Source organism: Nicotiana tabacum, chromosome 11, assembly GCF_000715075.1.
Source record: "Nicotiana tabacum cultivar K326 chromosome 11, ASM71507v2, whole genome shotgun sequence".
NCBI lineage: Eukaryota > Viridiplantae > Streptophyta > Magnoliopsida > Solanales > Solanaceae > Nicotiana > Nicotiana tabacum.
Genome location: NC_134090.1, coordinates 182,018,703 through 182,031,630, shown reverse-complemented (window position 1 = coordinate 182,031,630; position 12,928 = coordinate 182,018,703).

Below are 12,928 nucleotides of genomic sequence, written 5' to 3'. Positions count from 1 at the left end.
GACATCAAATACGGCATAAGAAACAATTTCCACCCACCTGAAATGACCACATTATATTTTTTGGCATTTTACAGCCATAAAACTGCAAATCCGCGCGAGTCCCAAATTGTGTGCGCCCATGCCTTCCGCTTTGGGCCGGATGGATCCGTCGTGGAATCGCCTAATATTTGTCCCGGACATCAAATACGGCATAAGAAACAATTTCCACCCACCTGAAATGACCACATTATATTTTTTGGCATTTAACAGCCATAAAACTGCAAATCCGCGCGAGTCCCAAATTTTTGTGTGCTATAGCCCATGCCTTCCGCCTTGGGCCCGGATGGATCCGTCGTGGAATCGCCTAATATTTGTCCCGGACATCAAATACGGCATAAGAAACAATTTCCACCCACCTGAAATGACCACATTATATTTTTTGGCATTTTACAGCCATAAAACTGCAAATCCGCGCGAGTCCCAAATTGTGTGCGCCCATGCCTTCCGCTTTGGGCCGGATGGATCCGTCGTGGAATCGCCTAATATTTGTCCCGGACATCAAATACGGCATAAGAAACAATTTTGACCCACTCGAAATGACCACATTATATTTTTTGGCATTTTACAGCCATAAAACAGCAAATCCGCGCGAGTCCCAAATTTTTGTGCGCTATAGCCCATGCCTTCCGCCTTGGGCCGGATGGATCCGTCGTGGAATCGCCTAATATTTGTCCCGGACATCAAATACGGCATAAGAAACAATTTTGACCCACTCGAAATGACCACATTATATTTTTTGGCATTTTACAGCCATAAAACAGCAAATCCGCACGAGTCCCAAATTTTTGTGCGCTATAGCCCATGCCTTCCGCCTTGGGCCGGATGGATCCATCGTGGAATCGCCTAATATTTGTCTCGGACATCAAATACGGCATAAGAAACAATTTCCACCCACTCGAAATGACCACATTATATTTATTGGTATTTTACAGCCATAAAACAGCAAATTCGCGCGAGTCGCAAATTTTTGTGCGCTATAGCCCATGCCTTCCGCCTTGGGCCGGATGGATCCGTCGTGGAATCGCCTAATATTTGTCTAGGACATTAAATACGGCATAAGAAACTATTTTCACCCACTCAAAATGACCACATTATATTTTTTGGTATTTTACAGCCATAAAACTGCAAATCCGCGCGAGTCCCAAATTTTTGTGTGCTATAGCCCATGCCTTCCGCCTTGGGCCCGGATGGATCCGTCATGGAATCGCCTAATCTTTGTCCCGGACATCAATACGGCATAAGAAACAATTTCCACCCACCTGAAATGACCACATTATATTTTTTGGCATTTTACAGCCATAAAACTGCAAATCCGTGCGAGTCCCAAATTGTGTGCGCGCATGCCTTCCGCCTTGGGCCCGGATGGATCCGTCGTGGAATCACCTAATATTTGTCCCGGACATCAAATACGGCATAAGAAACAATTTCCACCCACCTGAAATGACCACATTATATTTTTTGGCATTTTACAGCCATAAAACTGCAAATCCGCGCGAGTCCCAAATTGTGTGCGCCCATGCCTTCCGCTTTGGGCCGGATGGATCCGTCGTGGAATCGCCTAATATTTGTCCCGGACATCAAATACGGCATAAGAAACAATTTTGACCCACTCGAAATGACCACATTATATTTTTTGGCATTTTACAGCCATAAAACAGCAAATCCGCGCGAGTCCCAAATTTTTGTGCGCTATAGCCCATGCCTTCCGCCTTGGGCCGGATGGATCCATCGTGGAATCGCCTAATATTTGTCTCGGACATCAAATACGGCATAAGAAACAATTTCCACCCACTCGAAATGACCACATTATATTTATTGGTATTTTACAGCCATAAAACAGCAAATCCGCGCGAGTCCCAAATTTTTGTGCGCTATAGCCCATGCCTTCCGCCTTGGGCCGGATGGATCCGTCGTGGAATCGCCTAATATTTGTCTAGGACATTAAATACGGCATAAGAAACTATTTTCACCCACTCAAAATGACCACATTATATTTTTTGGTATTTTACAGCCATAAAACTTCAAATCCGCGCGAGTCCCAAATTTTTGTGTGCTATAGCCCATGCCTTCCGCCTTGGGCCCGGATGGATCCGTCATGGAATCGCCTAATCTTTGTCCCGGACATCAAATACGGCATAAGAAACAATTTCCACCCACTCGAAATGACCACATTATATTTTTTGGCATTTTACAGCCATAAAACTGCAAATCCGCGCGAGTCCCAAATTTTTGTGTGCTATAGCCCATGCCTTCCGCCTTGGGCCCGGATGGATCCGTCATGGAATCGCCTAATCTTTGTCCCGGACATCAAATACGGCATAAGAAACAATTTCCACCCACCTGAAATGACCACATTATATTTTTTGGCATTTTACAGCCATAAAACTGCAAATCCGCGCGAGTCCCAAATTGTGTGCGCCCATGCCTTCCGCTTTGGGCCGGATGGATCCGTCGTGGAATCGCCTAATATTTGTCCCGGACATCAAATACGGCATAAGAAACAATTTCCACCCACCTGAAATGACCACATTATATTTTTTGGCATTTAACAGCCATAAAACTGCAAATCCGCGCGAGTCCCAAATTTTTGTGTGCTATAGCCCATGCCTTCCGCCTTGGGCCCGGATGGATCCGTCGTGGAATCGCCTAATATTTGTCCCGGACATCAAATACGGCATAAGAAACAATTTCCACCCACCTGAAATGACCACATTATATTTTTTGGCATTTTACAGCCATAAAACTGCAAATCCGCGCGAGTCCCAAATTGTGTGCGCCCATGCCTTCCGCTTTGGGCCGGATGGATCCGTCGTGGAATCGCCTAATATTTGTCCCGGACATCAAATACGGCATAAGAAACAATTTTGACCCACTCGAAATGACCACATTATATTTTTTGGCATTTTACAGCCATAAAACAGCAAATCCGCGCGAGTCCCAAATTTTTGTGCGCTATAGCCCATGCCTTCCGCCTTGGGCCGGATGGATCCGTCGTGGAATCGCCTAATATTTGTCCCGGACATCAAATACGGCATAAGAAACAATTTTGACCCACTCGAAATGACCACATTATATTTTTTGGCATTTTACAGCCATAAAACAGCAAATCCGCACGAGTCCCAAATTTTTGTGCGCTATAGCCCATGCCTTCCGCCTTGGGCCGGATGGATCCATCGTGGAATCGCCTAATATTTGTCTCGGACATCAAATACGGCATAAGAAACAATTTCCACCCACTCGAAATGACCACATTATATTTATTGGTATTTTACAGCCATAAAACAGCAAATTCGCGCGAGTCGCAAATTTTTGTGCGCTATAGCCCATGCCTTCCGCCTTGGGCCGGATGGATCCGTCGTGGAATCGCCTAATATTTGTCTAGGACATTAAATACGGCATAAGAAACTATTTTCACCCACTCAAAATGACCACATTATATTTTTTGGTATTTTACAGCCATAAAACTGCAAATCCGCGCGAGTCCCAAATTTTTGTGTGCTATAGCCCATGCCTTCCGCCTTGGGCCCGGATGGATCCGTCATGGAATCGCCTAATCTTTGTCCCGGAAATCAAATACGGCATAAGAAACAATTTCCACCCACTCGAAATGACCACATTATATTTTTTGGCATTTTACAGCCATAAAACTGCAAATCCGCGCGAGTCCCAAATTTTTGTGTGCTATAGCCCATGCCTTCCGCCTTGGGCCCGGAAGGATCCGTCATGGAATCGCCTAATCTTTGTCCCGGACATCAAATACGGCATAAGAAACAATTTCCACCCACCTGAAATGACCACATTATATTTTTTGGCATTTTACAGCCATAAAACTGCAAATCCGCGCGAGTCCCAAATTGTGTGCGCCCATGCCTTCCGCTTTGGGCCGGATGGATCCGTCGTGGAATCGCCTAATATTTGTCCCGGACATCAAATACGGCATAAGAAACAATTTCCACCCACCTGAAATGACCACATTATATTTTTTGGCATTTAACAGCCATAAAACTGCAAATCCGCACGAGTCCCAAATTTTTGTGTGCTATAGCCCATGCCTTCCGCCTTGGGCCCGGATGGATCCGTCATGGAATCGCTTAATCTTTGTCCCGGACATCAAATACGGCATAAGAAACAATTTCCACCCACTCGAAATGACCACATTATATTTTTTGGCATTTTACAGCCATAAAACTGCAAATCCGCGCGAGTCCCAAATTTTTGTGTGCTATAGCCCATGCCTTCCGCCTTGGGCCCGGATGGATCCGTCATGGAATCGCCTAATCTTTGTCCCGGAAATCAAATACTGCATAAGAAACAATTTCCACCCACTCGAAATGACCACATTATATTTTTTGGCATTTTACAGCCATAAAACTGCAAATCCGCGCGAGTCCCAAATTTTTGTGTGCTATAGCCCATGCCTTCCGCCTTGGGCCCGGATGGATCCGTCATGGAATCGCCTAATCTTTGTCCCGGACATCAAATACGGCATAAGAAACAATTTCCACCCACCTGAAATGACCACATTATATTTTTTGGCATTTTACAGCCATAAAACTGCAAATCCGCGCGAGTCCCAAATTGTGTGCGCCCATGCCTTCCGCTTTGGGCCGGATGGATCCGTCGTGGAATCGCCTAATATTTGTCCCGGACATCAAATACGGCATAAGAAACAATTTCCACCCACCTGAAATGACCACATTATATTTTTTGGCATTTAACAGCCATAAAACTGCAAATCCGCGCGAGTCCCAAATTTTTGTGTGCTATAGCCCATGCCTTCCGCCTTGGGCCCGGATGGATCCGTCATGGAATCGCCTAATCTTTGTCCCGGACATCAAATACGGCATAAGAAACAATTTCCACCCACTCGAAATGACCACATTATATTTTTGGCATTTTACACCCATTTAACTGCAAATCCGCGCGAGTCCCAATTTTTTGTGTACTATAGCCCATGCCTTCCGCCTTGGGCCCGGATGGATCCGTCATGGAATCGCCTAATCTTTGTCCCGGACATCAATACGGCATAAGAAACAATTTCCACCCACCTGAAATGACCACATTATATTTTTTGGCATTTTACAGCCATAAAACTGCAAATCCGTGCGAGTCCCAAATTGTGTGCGCGCATGCCTTCCGCCTTGGGCCCGGATGGATCCGTCGTGGAATCACCTAATATTTGTCCCGGACATCAAATACGGCATAAGAAACAATTTCCACCCACCTGAAATGACCACATTATATTTTTTGGCATTTTACAGCCATAAAACTGCAAATCCGCGCGAGTCCCAAATTGTGTGCGCCCATGCCTTCCGCTTTGGGCCGGATGGATCCGTCGTGGAATCGCCTAATATTTGTCCCGGACATCAAATACGGCATAAGAAACAATTTTGACCCACTCGAAATGACCACATTATATTTTTTGGCATTTTACAGCCATAAAACAGCAAATCCGCGCGAGTCCCAAATTTTTGTGCGCTATAGCCCATGCCTTCCGCCTTGGGCCGGATGGATCCATCGTGGAATCGCCTAATATTTGTCTCGGACATCAAATACGGCATAAGAAACAATTTCCACCCACTCGAAATGACCACATTATATTTATTGGTATTTTACAGCCATAAAACAGCAAATCCGCGCGAGTCCCAAATTTTTGTGCGCTATAGCCCATGCCTTCCGCCTTGGGCCGGATGGATCCGTCGTGGAATCGCCTAATATTTGTCTAGGACATTAAATACGGCATAAGAAACTATTTTCACCCACTCAAAATGACCACATTATATTTTTTGGTATTTTACAGCCATAAAACTTCAAATCCGCGCGAGTCCCAAATTTTTGTGTGCTATAGCCCATGCCTTCCGCCTTGGGCCCGGATGGATCCGTCATGGAATCGCCTAATCTTTGTCCCGGACATCAAATACGGCATAAGAAACAATTTCCACCCACTCGAAATGACCACATTATATTTTTTGGCATTTTACAGCCATAAAACTGCAAATCCGCGCGAGTCCCAAATTTTTGTGTGCTATAGCCCATGCCTTCCGCCTTGGGCCCGGATGGATCCGTCATGGAATCGCCTAATCTTTGTCCCGGACATCAAATACGGCATAAGAAACAATTTCCACCCACCTGAAATGACCACATTATATTTTTTGGCATTTTACAGCCATAAAACTGCAAATCCGCGCGAGTCCCAAATTGTGTGCGCCCATGCCTTCCGCTTTGGGCCGGATGGATCCGTCGTGGAATCGCCTAATATTTGTCCCGGACATCAAATACGGCATAAGAAACAATTTCCACCCACCTGAAATGACCACATTATATTTTTTGGCATTTAACAGCCATAAAACTGCAAATCCGCGCGAGTCCCAAATTTTTGTGTGCTATAGCCCATGCCTTCCGCCTTGGGCCCGGATGGATCCGTCGTGGAATCGCCTAATATTTGTCCCGGACATCAAATACGGCATAAGAAACAATTTCCACCCACCTGAAATGACCACATTATATTTTTTGGCATTTTACAGCCATAAAACTGCAAATCCGCGCGAGTCCCAAATTGTGTGCGCCCATGCCTTCCGCTTTGGGCCGGATGGATCCGTCGTGGAATCGCCTAATATTTGTCCCGGACATCAAATACGGCATAAGAAACAATTTTGACCCACTCGAAATGACCACATTATATTTTTTGGCATTTTACAGCCATAAAACAGCAAATCCGCGCGAGTCCCAAATTTTTGTGCGCTATAGCCCATGCCTTCCGCCTTGGGCCGGATGGATCCGTCGTGGAATCGCCTAATATTTGTCCCGGACATCAAATACGGCATAAGAAACAATTTCCACCCACCTGAAATGACCACATTATATTTTTTGGCATTTAACAGCCATAAAACTGCAAATCCGCACGAGTCCCAAATTTTTGTGTGCTATAGCCCATGCCTTCCGCCTTGGGCCCGGATGGATCCGTCATGGAATCGCTTAATCTTTGTCCCGGACATCAAATACGGCATAAGAAACAATTTCCACCCACTCGAAATGACCACATTATATTTTTTGGCATTTTACAGCCATAAAACTGCAAATCCGCGCGAGTCCCAAATTTTTGTGTGCTATAGCCCATGCCTTCCGCCTTGGGCCCGGATGGATCCGTCATGGAATCGCCTAATCTTTGTCCCGGACATCAAATACGGCATAAGAAACAATTTCCACCCACCTGAAATGACCACATTATATTTTTTGGCATTTTACAGCCATAAAACTGCAAATCCGCGCGAGTCCCAAATTTTTGTGTGCTATAGCCCATGCCTTCCGCCTTGGGCCCGGATGGATCCGTCATGGAATCGCCTAATCTTTGTCCCGGAAATCAAATACGGCATAAGAAACAATTTCCACCCACTCGAAATGACCACATTATATTTTTTGGCATTTTACAGCCATAAAACTGCAAATCCGCGCGAGTCCCAAATTTTTGTGTGCTATAGCCCATGCCTTCCGCCTTGGGCCCGGAAGGATCCGTCATGGAATCGCCTAATCTTTGTCCCGGACATCAAATACGGCATAAGAAACAATTTCCACCCACCTGAAATGACCACATTATATTTTTTGGCATTTTACAGCCATAAAACTGCAAATCCGCGCGAGTCCCAAATTGTGTGCGCCCATGCCTTCCGCTTTGGGCCGGATGGATCCGTCGTGGAATCGCCTAATATTTGTCCCGGACATCAAATACGGCATAAGAAACAATTTCCACCCACCTGAAATGACCACATTATATTTTTTGGCATTTAACAGCCATAAAACTGCAAATCCGCACGAGTCCCAAATTTTTGTGTGCTATAGCCCATGCCTTCCGCCTTGGGCCCGGATGGATCCGTCATGGAATCGCCTAATCTTTGTCCCGGACATCAAATACGGCATAAGAAACAATTTCCACCCACCTGAAATGACCACATTATATTTTTTGGCATTTTACAGCCATAAAACTGCAAATCCGCGCGAGTCCCAAATTTTTGTGTGCTATAGCCCATGCCTTCCGCCTTGGGCCCGGATGGATCCGTCATGGAATCGCCTAATCTTTGTCCCGGACATCAAATACGGCATAAGAAACAATTTCCACCCACTCGAAATGACCACATTATATTTTTTGGCATTTTACAGCCATAAAACTGCAAATCCGCGCGAGTCCCAAATTTTTGTGTGCTATAGCCCATGCCTTCCGCCTTGGGCCCGGATGGATCCGTCATGGAATCGCCTAATCTTTGTCCCGGACATCAAATACGGCATAAGAAACAATTTCCACCCACCTGAAATGACCACATTATATTTTTTGGCATTTTACAGCCATAAAACTGCAAATCCGCGCGAGTCCCAAATTGTGTGCGCCCATGCCTTCCGCTTTGGGCCGGATGGATCCGTCGTGGAATCGCCTAATATTTGTCCCGGACATCAAATACGGCATAAGAAACAATTTTGACCCACTCGAAATGACCACATTATATTTTTTGGCATTTTACAGCCATAAAACAGCAAATCCGCGCGAGTCCCAAATTTTTGTGCGCTATAGCCCATGCCTTCCGCCTTGGGCCGGATGGATCCATCGTGGAATCGCCTAATATTTGTCTCGGACATCAAATACGGCATAAGAAACAATTTCCACCCACTCGAAATGACCACATTATATTTATTGGTATTTTACAGCCATAAAACAGCAAATCCGCGCGAGTCCCAAATTTTTTGTGCGCTATAGCCCATGCCTTCCGCCTTGGGCCGGATGGATCCGTCGTGGAATCGCCTAATATTTGTCTAGGACATTAAATACGGCATAAGAAACTATTTTCACCCACTCAAAATGACCACATTATATTTTTTGGTATTTTACAGCCATAAAACTGCAAATCCGCGCGAGTCCCAAATTTTTGTGTGCTATAGCCCATGCCTTCCGCCTTGGGCCCGGATGGATCCGTCATGGAATCGCCTAATCTTTGTCCCGGACATCAAATACGGCATAAGAAACAATTTCCACCCACTCGAAATGACCACATTATATTTTTTGGCATTTTACAGCCATAAAACTGCAAATCCGCGCGAGTCCCAAATTTTTGTGTGCTATAGCCCATGCCTTCCGCCTTGGGCCCGGATGGATCCGTCATGGAATCGCCTAATCTTTGTCCCGGACATCAAATACGGCATAAGAAACAATTTCCACCCACCTGAAATGACCACATTATATTTTTTGGCATTTTACAGCCATAAAACTGCAAATCCGCGCGAGTCCCAAATTGTGTGCGCCCATGCCTTCCGCTTTGGGCCGGATGGATCCGTCGTGGAATCGCCTAATATTTGTCCCGGACATCAAATACGGCATAAGAAACAATTTCCACCCACCTGAAATGACCACATTATATTTTTTGGCATTTAACAGCCATAAAACTGCAAATCCGCGCGAGTCCCAAATTTTTGTGTGCTATAGCCCATGCCTTCCGCCTTGGGCCCGGATGGATCCGTCATGGAATCGCCTAATCTTTGTCCCGGACATCAAATACGGCATAAGAAACAATTTCCACCCACTCGAAATGACCACATTATATTTTTTGGCATTTTACAGCCATAAAACTGCAAATCCGCGCGAGTCCCAAATTTTTGTGTACTATAGCCCATGCCTTCCGCCTTGGGCCCGGATGGATCCGTCATGGAATCGCCTAATCTTTGTCCCGGACATCAATACGGCATAAGAAACAATTTCCACCCACCTGAGATGACCACATTATATTTTTTGGCATTTTACAGCCATAAAACTGCAAATCCGCGCGAGTCCCAAATTTTTGTGTGCTATAGCCCATGCCTTCCGCCTTGGGCCCGGATGGATCCGTCGTGGAATCGCCTAATATTTGTCCCGGACATCAAATACGGCATAAGAAACAATTTCCACCCACCTGAAATGACCACATTATATTTTTTGGCATTTTACAGCCATAAAACTGCAAATCCGCGCGAGTCCCAAATTGTGTGCGCCCATGCCTTCCGCTTTGGGCCGGATGGATCCGTCGTGGAATCGCCTAATATTTGTCCCGGACATCAAATACGGCATAAGAAACAATTTTGACCCACTCGAAATGACCACATTATATTTTTTGGCATTTTACAGCCATAAAACTGCAAATCCGCGCGAGTCCCAAATTGTGTGCGCCCATGCCTTCCGCTTTGGGCCGGATGGATCCGTCGTGGAATCGCCTAATATTTGTCCCGGACATCAAATACGGCATAAGAAACAATTTCCACCCACCTGAAATGACCACATTATATATTTTGGCATTTTACAGCCATAAAACTGCAAATCCGCGCGAGTCCCAAATTGTGTGCGCCCATGCCTTCCGCTTTGGGCCGGATGGATCCGTCGTGGAATCGCCTAATATTTGTCCCGGACATCAAATACGGCATAAGAAACAATTTTGACCCACTCGAAATGACCACATTATATTTTTTGGCATTTTACAGCCATAAAACAGCAAATCCGCGCGAGTCCCAAATTTTTGTGCGCTATAGCCCATGCCTTCCGCCTTGGGCCGGATGGATCCATCGTGGAATCGCCTAATATTTGTCTCGGACATCAAATACGGCATAAGAAACAATTTCCACCCACTCGAAATGACCACATTATATTTATTGGTATTTTACAGCCATAAAACAGCAAATCCGCGCGAGTCCCAAATTTTTTGTGCGCTATAGCCCATGCCTTCCGCCTTGGGCCGGATGGATCCGTCGTGGAATCGCCTAATATTTGTCTAGGACATTAAATACGGCATAAGAAACTATTTTCACCCACTCAAAATGACCACATTATATTTTTTGGTATTTTACAGCCATAAAACTGCAAATCCGCGCGAGTCCCAAATTTTTGTGTGCTATAGCCCATGCCTTCCGCCTTGGGCCCGGATGGATCCGTCATGGAATCGCCTAATCTTTGTCCCGGACATCAAATACGGCATAAGAAACAATTTCCACCCACTCGAAATGACCACATTATATTTTTTGGCATTTTACAGCCATAAAACTGCAAATCCGCGCGAGTCCCAAATTTTTGTGTGCTATAGCCCATGCCTTCCGCCTTGGGCCCGGATGGATCCGTCATGGAATCGCCTAATCTTTGTCCCGGACATCAAATACGGCATAAGAAACAATTTCCACCCACCTGAAATGACCACATTATATTTTTTGGCATTTTACAGCCATAAAACTGCAAATCCGCGCGAGTCCCAAATTGTGTGCGCCCATGCCTTCCGCTTTGGGCCGGATGGATCCGTCGTGGAATCGCCTAATATTTGTCCCGGACATCAAATACGGCATAAGAAACAATTTCCACCCACCTGAAATGACCACATTATATTTTTTGGCATTTAACAGCCATAAAACTGCAAATCCGCGCGAGTCCCAAATTTTTGTGTGCTATAGCCCATGCCTTCCGCCTTGGGCCCGGATGGATCCGTCATGGAATCGCCTAATCTTTGTCCCGGACATCAAATACGGCATAAGAAACAATTTCCACCCACTCGAAATGACCACATTATATTTTTTGGCATTTTACAGCCATAAAACTGCAAATCCGCGCGAGTCCCAAATTTTTGTGTACTATAGCCCATGCCTTCCGCCTTGGGCCCGGATGGATCCGTCATGGAATCGCCTAATCTTTGTCCCGGACATCAATACGGCATAAGAAACAATTTCCACCCACCTGAGATGACCACATTATATTTTTTGGCATTTTACAGCCATAAAACTGCAAATCCGCGCGAGTCCCAAATTTTTGTGTGCTATAGCCCATGCCTTCCGCCTTGGGCCCGGATGGATCCGTCGTGGAATCGCCTAATATTTGTCCCGGACATCAAATACGGCATAAGAAACAATTTCCACCCACCTGAAATGACCACATTATATTTTTTGGCATTTTACAGCCATAAAACTGCAAATCCGCGCGAGTCCCAAATTGTGTGCGCCCATGCCTTCCGCTTTGGGCCGGATGGATCCGTCGTGGAATCGCCTAATATTTGTCCCGGACATCAAATACGGCATAAGAAACAATTTCCACCCACCTGAAATGACCACATTATATTTTTTGGCATTTTACAGCCATAAAACTGCAAATCCGCGCGAGTCCCAAATTGTGTGCGCCCATGACTTCCGCTTTGGGCCGGATGGATCCGTCGTGGAATCGCCTAATATTTGTCCCGGACATCAAATACGGCATAAGAAACAATTTCTGACCCACTCGAAATGACCACATTATATTTTTTGGCATTTTACAGCCATAAAACAGCAAATCCGCGCGAGTCCCAAATTTTTGTGCGCTATAGCCCATGCCTTCCGCCTTGGGCCGGATGGATCCATCGTGGAATCGCCTAATATTTGTCTCGGACATCAAATACGGCATAAGAAACAATTTCCACCCACTCGAAATGACCACATTATATTTATTGGTATTTTACAGCCATAAAACAGCAAATCCGCGCGAGTCCCAAATTTTTGTGCGCTATAGCCCATGCCTTCCGCCTTGGGCCGGATGGATCCGTCGTGGAATCACCTAATATTTGTCTAGGACATTAAATACGGCATAAGAAACTATTTTCACCCACTCAAAATGACCACATTATATTTTTTGGTATTTTACAGCCATAAAACTGCAAATCCGCGCGAGTCCCAAATTTTTGTGTGCTATAGCCCATGCCTTCCGCCTTGGGCCCGGATGGATCCGTCATGGAATCGCCTAATCTTTGTCCCGGACATCAAATACGGCATAAGAAACAATTTCCAACCACTCGAAATGACCACATTATATTTTTTGGCATTTTACAGCCATAAAACTGCAAATCCGCGCGAGTCCCAAATTTTTGTGTGCTAT